Source organism: Theropithecus gelada, chromosome 1 (genome assembly GCF_003255815.1).
Source record: "Theropithecus gelada isolate Dixy chromosome 1, Tgel_1.0, whole genome shotgun sequence".
NCBI classification, from domain to species: Eukaryota; Metazoa; Chordata; class Mammalia; order Primates; family Cercopithecidae; genus Theropithecus; species Theropithecus gelada.
In genome coordinates, this window is record NC_037668.1 from 180,299,106 (window position 1) to 180,312,743 (window position 13,638).

Consider the following 13,638-nt stretch of genomic DNA (forward strand, 5'->3'; position numbering starts at 1 on the left):
AAGAAAACACTCAATCTGCTTTCTCCATCACAGAACTAATTCTACTCTCACTAACTCTACCCTTGTAATAGACTTTTCCAAGCACAATTAAACTAACATTTTGTGAATGACAATTACACTAAGCCCTTTCACAAATAGTACACAGACTCACTGAAACATAAATATCCTTCTTTGTGGAGGGAATTTTAGGTGGTGAATGAGAGATGATTGTGCACACCTTTTCCCAACTCTATATCCAGGCTTCATGTTGGTGTTTGAAATTGGCCATGGAGGAGTAACAACATCATACAAACTGGCAAATGCTACAAATAAAGCCCTCTCCCTACCCCAAACTCCAGAGCCAGAGATTTAACATTTATCAGTACACAAAACTGGTTTTATCCTTATTTTCTGCAGAAAGAAACTGAGGTTCTAAGAGTCTAGTTATCTGCCCAGATACAGAGCCAGTACTCAAGTGTTTTGACTCTTGAGGTCGAGTGTTATTTCCCTTATAGGACACTCTTGGGTTTGTGTCAGGTTTTGCACCAAAAGCTTTACATGGATTTTTTCTTCTAAGCCTTATAACAATTCTGCAAAGGAAGTATGACTGTTATTCTCACTTTACTGATACTCACTTTAATGATAAGGAAACTAAGGCTTTAAGAAGTTAGTAACTTACTAATAATCAAATGCTGGTCTATTTGATATTAGAATCCATTCACTCAAAACCTATGCTATTCTAACTCTACTAAATTTTACTTTGTCAAAATAAATCAAATCCCTTGTTAATTTTCATTATGATGTAGAAGGATTAAGAAGGGATAATATTATCAAAGGCACAAATTAAGTCCATGAAATACAATAAATATAGAAAGGGATCTCAATATTAAAAAGAATGACACTTTTCTAATATTCCAGGAAAGTTCCTTGGGAGATGTGAAATTTTGGAAACTCTTTTGATTATGAGTGAGACATTGTCCTACACATAGGGGACATTCCAACATAGGGTGTGGCTGGAGAGAAAACTTCAAGGCAAAAGTGTGATGACCTGATCAAGGAGGTGGTGAGCATGTTCACCTAAGAAGAGCAGGGACGACCCTCTGGGGAATATGAAAACAATAGAAATGAGGTTTTCTGTGTGCTCTAGTAAAAGGCTTTGAAGTGAAAATAAGGAGCTAAACAAAAAGCATAACAGATTTTGCTTTGAATTTTAAAAACTGAAATTCCAGATAGCACAATATCTTTTTAAAATTTTGTTCTCTATTACTTAGTGAAATAATGTATTTTCTTGACCTTCTATTTGTAAAAAAAAAAAAAAAATTTTAAGTACCCTTTCTTGTATTTATCTCCTCCCCATCACCCATGCTTCTCACTTCACTCTCTCCCTGTCAGAACTTGGCAAGAGCATAAAGGTTACCCTGAAGCACTTTTGGTGGTAATCAGCGTGCCTTACAGCCTGAGAACATCAAGGAATTCCTTCCACCTGCTATAAAACAGTGCTTAAAGCGAAGTTCTCAGAGACATGGTGCTAATGGAAAAATTGCTCCATTTAGTGTTTAACATTTTGAAGAAAAGAAAGCTGGGAGTATACAATGTCAAAATATTTTAGAACCCATACATAATTCCCAGAATTCCTAGCTCCATGTAATTTTCCCCATCTCAAAATTAAATATCTCAACATCACCAACAAAAGATTAAATACAACTTTATTAAATGCATGCTTAAAAGTAACAGGGCCAGGTGCGTTGACTCATGCCTATAATCCCAGCACTTTGGGAGGCCAAGGCAGGTGGATCACTTGAGGTCAGGAGTTCGAGACCAATCTGGCCAACATGGTGAAACCCCGTCTGTATCAAAAACACAAAAAATTAGCCAGGTGTGGTAGCGTGCACCTGTAGGTCCAGCTACTTGGGAGGCTAAGTCATGAGAATTGCTTGAACCAAGGAGGTGGAGGTTGCAGTGAGCCAAGATCATGCCACTGCACTCCAGCCTGGGTGATGAAGTAAAACTCTGTCTCCAAAAAAAAAAAAGTAACAGGTTTTTAACAATACAAATTATTTTGAGGACTTAAATAGCACCTCAAACATTAATGCCTGTCTCCATAACTGCCACTGAGAACTCTGTCCCTATCCAATAAAAGAGATCAGAGTTTAGAGTCTATGATAATCCCTAATGCAAGCATTCTGATCCGAAATTTTAGAACAGAGTTTTCCTAGTAAAAGAATTACACTTTTGGTTTTTTAATGTTAATTGCTAAGTGATCTGCTGTAAGTTGAATTATGTCCTCCAAAAATTCATATGTTAAAGTCCTATCCTCCAGCACCTCAGAATGTGACCTTCTTTGTAAATAGTCTTTGCAGATGTAATTAAGAGGTGACCACATTGGAGTATCGTGGGCTGCTAATCCAATATGACTGGTGTCCTCACAAAAAAGGAAAATTTGGCCAGTTGCGGTGGCTCACGCCTGTAATCCCAACACTTTGGGAAGCCCAGGCGGGCGGATCGCCTGAGGTCAGGAGTTTGAGACAAGCCTGGCCAACATGGCGAAACCCCACCTCTACCAAAAATACAAAAACTTAGCTGGACATGGTGGCGGGCATCTGTAATCCCAGCTACTTGGGAGGCTGAGGCAGGGAGAATCGCTAGAACCTGGGAGGCAGAAGTTGCGGTGAGCTGAGATCACGCCATTGCATTGTAGCCTGGGCAACAGAGCGAGACTCTCTCTCACAAAAAAAAAAAAAAAAAAAAAAGGAAAAGGAAAAGGAAAATCTGACACAGTACACAAAGAGAACACCATGTGAAGACAAAGGCAGAGATTAGGGTGATGTATCTACAAGCCAAGGAACGCTAAAGATTGCCAGCAAACCACCAGAAGTTAGGGGAGAGGCATGAAACAGATTTGTCCTCACAGCCTTCATTACCCTACCAACATCTTGATTTTGGACTTCCAGGCTTTAGAACTGTGAGACAATAAATTTCTACTGTTTAAGTCACACATTTTGTGATAGTTTGCTATGGCAGCCCTAGGAGTATGCCCTGTCTTCTTGGGCTTACTGAAATAGAAACACAAAGAACTTAAGATCACACAGCAAGTAATTGGTGGAGTCAGACTTCCAAACCAAACCTCAGATTCCAGGGCCTATGCTTTTCTTTCATGAAAGAAACATACTGTACTCACCAACTCCATTTTCTTAACTCATCATTTTAGTCTTCTATGGAAGCTCCACAACTCCAATAAAACTGTCCTAATTAGCTCCATATTGTTTACCCTTTATTTTCAGTAACTCTATAAATGCACAGAGTTGACAACTTCTCCTGCTTAGAACTAACAACTTTTTAGATTTCCAAACACTACTCATTCCTGTTTTTCTCCCTATCTTCCTGGACTCCCTTTTCCAGAGTCCATAATGAACTTCTCTTTTTCTGTCTTCTTTTAAATGACTGTGTTCTCTAAGTTCTATCCTGTCTCCTTCCTTTTCTCAGTCTGCACTCTCTCCTTGGATGATCTCATCTATTCCGATGGCTTCAGTTGTCATCTATGTAAGTTTCAAGTGGACAGAACAGCTACTTGGCACTAGTCATACTAACACTGACAGTTGGAAATGCTGAGGAGTGATACCTGGGGACAGACAGGCCACCCAAACAGATCCACACAGAGAGACTTTGATAAATTCACCATCATTGATCAAGGACTGGCTCTTGGACTTGCAAATTCAGAAACTTGAACTTGACACTGTCAGAATATTTTAAACAAAAGAGACTGATGGATATGACTAGTGTGCCAAAATATGAGTTAACAATGAGAAATATAACTGCCTGGTGAACCTGATGTATGTGTCAGTCTGACTACAGCCTTCTCTCCCCATAAGGAAAGTGCATGAGGTTACATTTGCAGGAGGCTATTTGGTGAGCATTCAACCAGAAAAAGGAGAGTTAATATTATGATCCAAATATGTAATGACATCATTACATATTTATAAGGATAAACAGTCTATCACCACAGTTAGAAAGACTGCTGATGCGTGGGCTGGTTATTCAAGTATAGAATGAACTAACATCCTGAACCCTAGTTAGAACTTGGCTGTACACTGCTTAAGTCTGTTTCTGTGACTCTCTTTTTCATTGCCGATTCCCTAAACTTTAGGTTGACATTTTATCTTGGATAAGTTAATGTATAAGGAGCTTGCTATCAGCACTTACTGGCCTGGGAGTAACGTTGTGTCTTAAAGCTAACTTTGCATATCTTTTTCTTCCATCATATGCTAATTTCAAATTTTAACCTCCAAAAGGCAATTATATTTCTCTCTTTTTTTTTTTTTTACATTCTTAGGACCATGTCCAGTCCATTGGACATTCTTAATAGCTCAGAAATCTATCCCCTTATCTCTACACCCAAGTCCCCTCAATGTTTCCCCCTGAACTGTGATGGCCTCACATTTCGTCTCCCAGCTCTCAGGATTCCCTTGTTCCAATCCATCCAGGAGATAGAGATCTAAAATAAAAACCCAATCATGTCACTCCTTACTTATAATCCTTCCAGGCTCCTGATAGCTTTCAGGATGAAATCCAAACTCCTCAATGCTTGATTAAACTGCTTTTATTCATGCACTTTCTTCAGATTTCAGTCCAGGCCACAACTCTTCCAGAAAACCTTTGCTGACCACCACCATCTTAATTCAGGATCAGGTGCACTGCTCCAGGTCTGCACAGCACCCTATGCTTCCTACTGCTATAAAAGGTAGCATAGTATTGTATATTGTAATTTATCTTGCCCTATTTCTCATAGAGTTGAATCAAGAGCATCTAGCATAGTCCCTGACAAATGGTAAGAAGTCTGTAATTGACAGACTAAATAACTGAATGAATGAATGGATCTAATGGCATATCTTTGACGTTTTAGATTCTCTTGCTAGTTTTCCAATTATGAGGTTCCAATTGAGCCTAGGGCTCAAAGGGATAATATAGTAAAGCATACATGCTTCTCAAAGCACTGAATATATGGAAATATATTAGAGTAGTTATATAACTGAACTAGTTTGAATCATCCTTTGCCTATAGGTTAACAGTCAAGTCATCAAGTAGAATCTTTTTCTATTTATTTTATTAGTCTGACTATATAAGTGTTGTACTATTTTCCTTGATAATTGCCTTCCTTCCAGTACCTATTCAATATTTATAGACAAATAAGTTACAGCAACACCATTTGTTCTATGGTACTTTTAAATGACTTTCACATATAATGTTTTACTTAACCACGGTAGCATCACTAAGGTAGGAAACACTGATAGCATCACATCTTATAGTTGACATAAGTCCATTTTTAAATTTTTCCTATTCTCCACAGTGATGAAGACTCCTCATGGGATTATCAGAAACCACAAAAACCAAGGTTGAGAATCCCTGTAGATTTGTGAGAAGACCTACAACATGGGTCCTCTGGTTGCACAGTGCTCCTTGGAAATCAGTTTAATTGTTCTAACACTCCTTCAGTCAGTTCAGTTAAAATTGGAAGGTAGGCAGACTGCCTTATAGCATACAGCTGAAACATTCCAGACTGCATTGAAATCCCCAACAAAATCACCTGCTTTAGAAACATTCAATCACTACCCAAGACTCAGTCAGGCATTATCTGGGTCATAATTATCCTTCCATTTCATATTCAAGCTTGGATGGGAAATACATTATCACCAAAAAGGCCTAATTAGCAAATTATTATGTTGTAAAATGTATTCTTCTACTTATGAGTTAAAAAGTAAAATCATAGATATGAAAGGCAGGATAAAAATACCCAGAGAAATTATCAGTTTTTGTCTGCAGCATTCATTCATTCATTCATGAAACATTTCTTGAGTGTCTATTGTGTGGCTGTAAGGTGAATCAAGTAGTCTTTTGGAGCTTAATGTCTAGTCAGGGAGAAAGATGAGTAAGCAAAATTATAAAGATCATCAAGAATGGTTATTGTCTGTGTGATCAGAAACAAATCATAAGCAATGTCAAATTCTGATTTATCAACAATAAAGTAGAAGGCTATTCCTTAACTAATCAACAAGGGGGGGGAAATACTTCATTTCTTGGGAGTCACAGAGGATTCTGTTAAATGGGAAACATCCCTAACACATTTAAAATATCTGATTTACCAAACTTTGGTCCCTGTACTTTAAGTATTTGTTATGCATAGCAAAACACCTCTACATATCCTCAGGAGACATCCAGTGACAAGACTCACTCACCAAAGTTGAAATATTTATTATCCTAAGAAAGAAGAGTTGCCCTTGTCCAAAGTCTCTAACTCTTAAAGTTTAGTGCATTCCGTTCAGTTGAATTTCTCTTGGACATAACAGACCAATCATTTTGCTCATGAAAATCCTCCTTCCTGTAGGATGTGCGAGAGACACAGAGACTAACTTTTTGGTTCTTTTTCCTATACATATTGAAACTGAAAACATTTCAATTTGAAGTTCAGTTCATATAGATGTGCATAGGTTGTCAAGGTCCAAATGTGTAATATCTTCCATGTAAAAATCTTTCTATTCATTATGGTTTCAAATGATCTTGCTATCACTCAGAAAAATATTCTAAGAGAATCATTTTACCAAAAAAAAAAAAATCCTGGAGGATTTTCTTAACACTGTGTAGGTACAGCCAAACTATACCAAGTTATTGAAGGCTGATGAACTGTATTAAAATGAAAATTTTTATATACAAAGATATATAATGCCAATATTTCTCCCAATGAATCAAGTCCTTGCTACTTTGAACCTCTTTATAGTCGCTTACTTTTCTCTATATTATAATGATGTAAATCATGGACTTTGATAATAACCTACCAATGCACTAATTTTTTAGGTGGAGGAACAGAGACTCGAGCAAGGTTAAATGATTTGCTGAAGTGACAAGAATAAGGAAAAGAACACAACTCTTCTGTTCCAAACTGGATGTTCTTTTTATTTTTATTTGTATTTCATAAAATACTGGTTGAATCGTTTATCAAAACTAAGTTCAATTTTAGCCTCTGAACAAAGCAACTGTTCCAGTAGTTGGACACGGCAATATAATTACAAAGATTTCCAAATCCTCTTTTCCCATTCTCTTTGAATTCTCTCCAAACAGGCTTTCACTCCCATCTCCTCCGTGAAACTGTTCTTGTTGAGTCACCAATGACTTCCACATTGCTAAACTGATTAGCCAATTCTTGATCCTCCTTTTAAGTGACCAATTAGTTCTTCTTTGAAACAGTTCCTTGACTTCTAGTATAACATACTCTTCTCCTCCTACCCTGAGTTCAATCTCTTGGGCTGCTTTGCTGATTCATCCTCATCTATCTGACTGCTAAACCTTGGAGACCCAGGGCTAGGTTCTCAGACCTCTTCTCTTCTTCATTTATAGTCAGTCCCCCTTAATGATCTCATCTAGTCTAATTGTCCTAAATATCATCTACATGTATATCTTTGGATCCCAAGACATCTCCCCTGGAACTTAAATCTCACATATCCAACTATCTTCTTATCTCTACTTGAGTATCAAAAGGCATCTCAGACTTTAACACCTAAAAATCAAAACTTCATCCTACCACCCTTTATCAAACCTGCTTCTTGCTCATTCTTCTCCATCTCAGTGAAAGGCCAAGCTACACTTCTATTCACTTGTCTTAGTCCATTCACTGTAGTTACAACAGAATGCTTTAGGCTAGGTAATTTTTAAAGAAAAATGGTGTATTGGGCTCATGATTCTGGTGACTGGAAAGTTCAAAATTGGGCAGCTGCAACTGGTGAGGGCCTCATGCTGCTTTCACTCATAGTGGATGATGGAAGGGAGGTGGGGCATTGCAAAGAGATCACATGGCAAGAGAAGCAGCAAGAGAGAAAAACCAAGGAAGCCAGACTCTTTTAAACAACTTGCTCTTTTTTTTTTTTTTTTTTTTTTTTGAGATGGAGTCTGCTCAATTGCCCAGGCTTAAGTGCAATGGTCCAATCTCAGCTCACTGTAACCTCTGCCTCCAGGGTTCAAGCGATTTTCCTGCCTCAGCTTCCCAAGGAGCTGAGACTACGGGCACGTGCCACCATACCCAGCTAATTTTGTATTTTTAGTGGAGACGGGGTTTCACCATGTTGGCCAGGCTGGTCTTGAACTGCTGACCTCAAGTAATCTGTCTGCCTCAGTCTCTCAAAGTGCTGGGATTACAGGTGTGAAACACTGAGCTCCTCCCCACCCCATCCCACTCAATCAACTTACTCTTAAAAGGAACTAATCTATTCACATAAGAGCAAGAACTTGCCCTCAAGGGAAGACATTAACCTGTCCATGAGGGATCTACCTAAACACTTCCTACTAGGTCCTACCTCCCAACACTGACACATTGGGTATCAAATTTCCACATAAAATTTTTGGCATGGAAAAACCACATCCAAACCATAGCATCATTCAAGCCAAATCCTCAGAACCTGTCTTGTCTTCTTTATTTTTCTAAGACCTCACATCCAGTTCTTCATTAAATCCTTTTGGATTCATCTTCAAAATATACAGAAAATCCAATTATTTCTCACACCTCCCACAGCCACCAACTTCATGCAAGATATGCCATCTTGTTTTGTCTGAATTATACAATAGTGTCCCGTCTATTCTCCCTGTTTTTGTCCTTGCTGTGTTCCAACTATTCTCAAACAACAGAATGATTATGTAGATGCATAAGTCAGATCATGTCACTTCTATGTTCAGAACCCTAAAATGGCAACCCATCTCACTCAGAGTAAAAGCCAAAGTCACAATGGACTACGAGCCCTTTCCTGAAATGACTTCAACATATTTCTGACTTCACCCTCTAACTTCTTCCTATCACTCATTGTGTTCCAGACCCTGGTCTTTTCACTGTTCCCTGAACATGTCAGGATGCTCTTATCAGGAGAGTTTTTCATTTATTGTTTCTCCACCTGTAACATTCTTTCCATAGATATCCTCATTTCTCCCTCTCTCACCTCCTTCAAGTCTTTGATCAAATGTGACTTTTCAACTGAGGATTTCCCTAATGACCATATTTAAAATCCCAATACCTTCAATCCACCTCAAACTCCCCATCCCTTTTCCTGCTTTTTATTTTCTCCATACCAATTATCATCATCAAAAATACCATATATATTTTAATTGTTTTCTTTATTGCCTGTGTCACTCCCCACCCCTGCAATAGAATGTAAGCTCATGAATGTAGGAGCTTTTATCTGTTTTACTCCCTTTCATGTGAAGCAAGGTCTGAAACATAGGTGAGTGAATGAATGAATGCATGCATGAAGACTCACATAAGATATCCTGGGAAGAAAGTGGAGACACAATTGTGAAAGAGAAGAAAAAAAGAGTTTTCTTTCTATGAAGTAACTCATTAAAACACACTGTCCTGTTCTCTCTCCTCCTGTCTCTGGTACCTGCCTTAAAGAGAGGAGGGGATATGAGAGTGAGTGATAAAAGAAGCTATAGTGAAAGAGAGATGATTAGCCCTCCTCAACGTTGTATTTCAAGGAAGAGAGGAATACATTTTGAGTGTTATGTAAAAAGCACAGTAAAAATTAATACATAAGAATCAAAAATTTCAATAACAGCATGTTGCACTAGCAAAGACATGGAATCAACCTAGATGCCCATTAATGATGGACTAGACAAAGAAAATATGGTACAGATACCCCATGGAATACTACACAGCCATAAGAAAGAGTGAAATCATGTCCTTTTCGGTAACATGGATACAGCTGGAGGCCATTATCCTAAGCATATTAATACAGGAACAGAAAACCAAATGCCATATGTTTTCACTTATAAGTAGGGGCTAAACACTGAGTACACATGTACACAAAGAGGTAGACAGACACTGGAACTTACTTGAGATGAGAGGATACAAGGAGGCTGAGAATTGAAAAGCTATCAGGTACTACGCTCACTACCTGGATGATGAAATCATTTGTACACCAAACCCCAGTGACACACAATTTACCCATGTAACAAGGCTGCACATGTGGCCCCTGAACCTAAAATGAAAGTTGGAAGAAAAAAAGAAGTTGTATGCTACATAAAGAGAATAATCTCCGGAATGAGTTTACTTTCTATTTTTTTAAATTATTTTAACTATAAGTAATAAGAGCCTTATAAATCTATGTGATATAACAAAGAACCTGTGCATTTTTCAAATAATGATAATAGTCGTAATATATTGAGGAGGATGTGAAGAAATCGGAACTGCTCACACACTGCTAGTGGGAATATAAAATGGTACAGCTGCTTTGGAAAACAGCTTGGCAGTTTCTCAAACAATTAAACATAGAGTTCCTATGACCCAGCAATTCCACTTCCAGGTATATACCCAAAAGAAATGAAAACAACTGTCTACACAGAAACTTGTACATGAATATGTATGGGAGCATTGTTCACAATAATGTTTCAAAAGGTGGAAACAACTCAAATATCCATCATGGACTAACAGATAAACAAAATGTGGTGTATCATTCAATGGAATATTATTTGGCTATAAAAAGGAGAATGAAGTGCTAATACATGCTACAACATGGATGAATGTTGAAAATGTTATGCTAAAGTGAAAGAAGCCAGTCATAAAAGACCTCATAGAATATGATTCTACTTGTATAAAAGTCCAGAACAGAAAAATCTATAGAAGCAAAAAAATAGATTAGTGGCTGGCCGGGACTGAGGGGAAGATGATTGGGGTATAGGGGACTGATAGCTGAAGGGTATGGGATTTGGTTTTGTGGTAATAAAGATGTCTACAATGGACTGTCGCAATGTTTGCACCTATCTGTAAATATATTAAAAACATCAAATTGTACATTTTAAGTGGATGAATTGTATGGTAAGGGGATTACATCTCAACAAAACCATTAAAAATCAATACATTAACTGTGATTGTGAAAGTGGAAAATCCATCTTAACCATAGTTAAGTTACACCAAAATCAAAAGGTTGGCCCGCCTTTCCATGACCCCTGGTCATCTCTAGTACCTCCTCCTACTCTAGACACATGTGCTGCTAGTTCAACACAGTGCTTCTTACATGCACGTATTCTGAATGGTCTTATTTCATTTTCAACTTGTTAGACATCCTGCCTCCTCTACACCTATGTGTTCCATGTGTTTTAAATTTACTCCATCTGCAAACACACACCTTGCTCTAAACTGTAATGCAGGGCTCCAAAGCAAACATCTGCAAAGATCTAAAGGTTTATATCAAAAGACATAGAATATATCCCAGAATGTATCCATTATTTCATCTAGCTAAATGTGATAGATGTCAAAGGGCTTATAAGCATTCAAGATTATTATATAATCATATTAAATCCCATACGTTATTTCTTTCCATGTTGGTTGTGTCACTCAACCATAGGAATATGTGTTAGGGACTATGAAAACAACCATATGTAAAACAGAGTCATTAACTGTCACAATTAGAAGAGACCTTAGAGATATTCACATAGAATTCTGTCAATTTATATAGTTGATGATATTAACACTCAAACAGTAAATGTACTTTTCTAATGTCACTCACTAAGACAGCCAATTCCCATTTAAGGTCCTTCCTGTCATTCCAAGATGCCCATGCCTATAATCCCAGCACTTTAGGAGGCCAAGGCAGGAGAATCACTTGAGACCAGGAGTTCAAGACCAACCTGGGCAACATAGTGGAACCCCTGTCTCTGCGAATAAAATAGTCAAGTGTGGTGGCATGTGCCTGTAGCCCTACCTACTTGGGAGGCTGAGGTGAGAGGACTGCTTGAACCTAGGAGGTTGAGGCTGCAGTGAGCCGTGATAGTGCCACTGTACTCCAGCCTGGGTGACAGAGTGAGACCCTGTCTTAAAAAAAAAAAAAAAAAAACACAAAGAGGCCAAAAACTCTTAATACACACATACACACATACACACACAGAGGAAAGATATCACACAAATAATGTACCACAATCTAGTAAAGTAAATACTAATGTTAACAGTATGTTTTAACTTCAATTTCTCTCTTTATCTTGAAAAATATTATATTTTAAATAGCCTTACATAACATAAACATTTGGCCACTTCTCTCTACTTTGAATCACAATGTAAACAGAATTAATAATTCTTTTTAATTATATACACAATTAAGTTTATGAAACCCATTTAAATTAACCATTTTCTCATATTAGAAAAGCTCTAATTTATTCATTCATCTGTTATTAGCATGTCAAGTTTCCCCCACTTTAAATCATGATTGCCAAACTACAGGAAAGTCAACTACAACAATACACAAATTTTACCATTTGGTAACAACTGAAAAGCAGGGCACCACAATACAATTCATTCCAATAATTTTTCATATCACTTCAAAATATCAGGATAGTCCAGTATCCATTTATAACTTGGGGCAATTTTTGTATTCTGTTTACGGCAATATAATTTCATAAGAGTTCTTTGGTGAAAAGCAAATCGTGGTGTTAGAGAAAAAACAAAATTTTACTTCATTTTTTAGCTAACTTCAGATTCATCCATATAGAAGAAACATATTCAAGGTATCCCACAATAACAAAAACCTCAAACTGCATCACAGTTGGCATCTTGACATTTAATACATTGAAAATCACAACATATGATGTGTCTTACTAAGACAGTAAACACAGTAAATAATCATTCTTTATTTACATATAAATAGTATTTCATGTTTAACTAATGTAGAAATTACAAATATGTGTAATTACATATATGTGATGTATGTATGTGTATGTGTGTATACATATATTACATATCCCAGAAGAGGACAGATTGCTTTCATCATTTGAAGAGCATGAAAATCCGAGAGTTCTATTTCTCTTTAAATTTCTCCCAGTGCCATTGTTTAATAGTTAAAACCTGCCACATTTAATACCTACCAATAATATGAACTTATATACCTTTGCTAAATGCACAGGAAAGAATTCGAGATTGCCGATATCACACTCTCATTGTGAAGAGGTTGTGTCAAGTTCTTCTCATGAAGGGAGAATTTCAAAAGCAGGAAAAGTGTGGGAGAACAGTGGGGGAGGGCTGTTAAGAAACCACTGCTTTATTTCTTTAACTGGGCAGCAACTTGTGCTAATGAAACTCAGGTGGACATTAGACTGCCAGCCCCAGGGCTCCCCTTGCAAGGCTACCCTCAGCTATGGCAATGAGGGCTCCTATAAGCCTCACAGAGAGGTGCTACTTTAAAGAGAAACTGAAAAAAGTAAATAGGATCATATTACAGTGGAGCCGCTGAAACCCATGGCTTTAGGGCAAAAATGAAGTTATTTCGCTTCAACTACCTTTAAAAAGCACAGACATTCCGAATTACATGCAGTTCTACTGCAGGAGACACGGATGTAATGTTTATACCCATCCGTGAACCTATCTAATGATGCCCTGGCGCAAAGATGAATAGATTCAGTTAAGAAATGATTGGTTTCTCTCTTTTCTTTTCATGTCTTCAGTTCCACTAGTAGTTACTACTTACAGGCTTCCTTGTGCCTCAGACAACAGGTTTTTTCCCCTCTTAAATAAGAGTTATCCTCAGAGTGTGCTTTCAATCCGAATGTTAGCCCCTAAAGCTTTGCTGCTATAAATTCGTGTCCAAGTCTGCCTTCGTAATTAAACATGCTTTAGTTCTAAAATCTAAGTGAGTTAAGTGA

At 37.5% G+C, this 13,638-nt stretch overlaps 1 protein-coding gene across 1 annotated transcript in view; it reads right to left on the reverse strand.

Annotated features, from left to right (window-relative positions):
- The window catches only part of HMCN1 (hemicentin 1), a 452,346-nt gene that overhangs the window by 437,778 nt on the left and 930 nt on the right, over window positions 1–13,638 (reverse strand). The window lies entirely within an intron of this gene.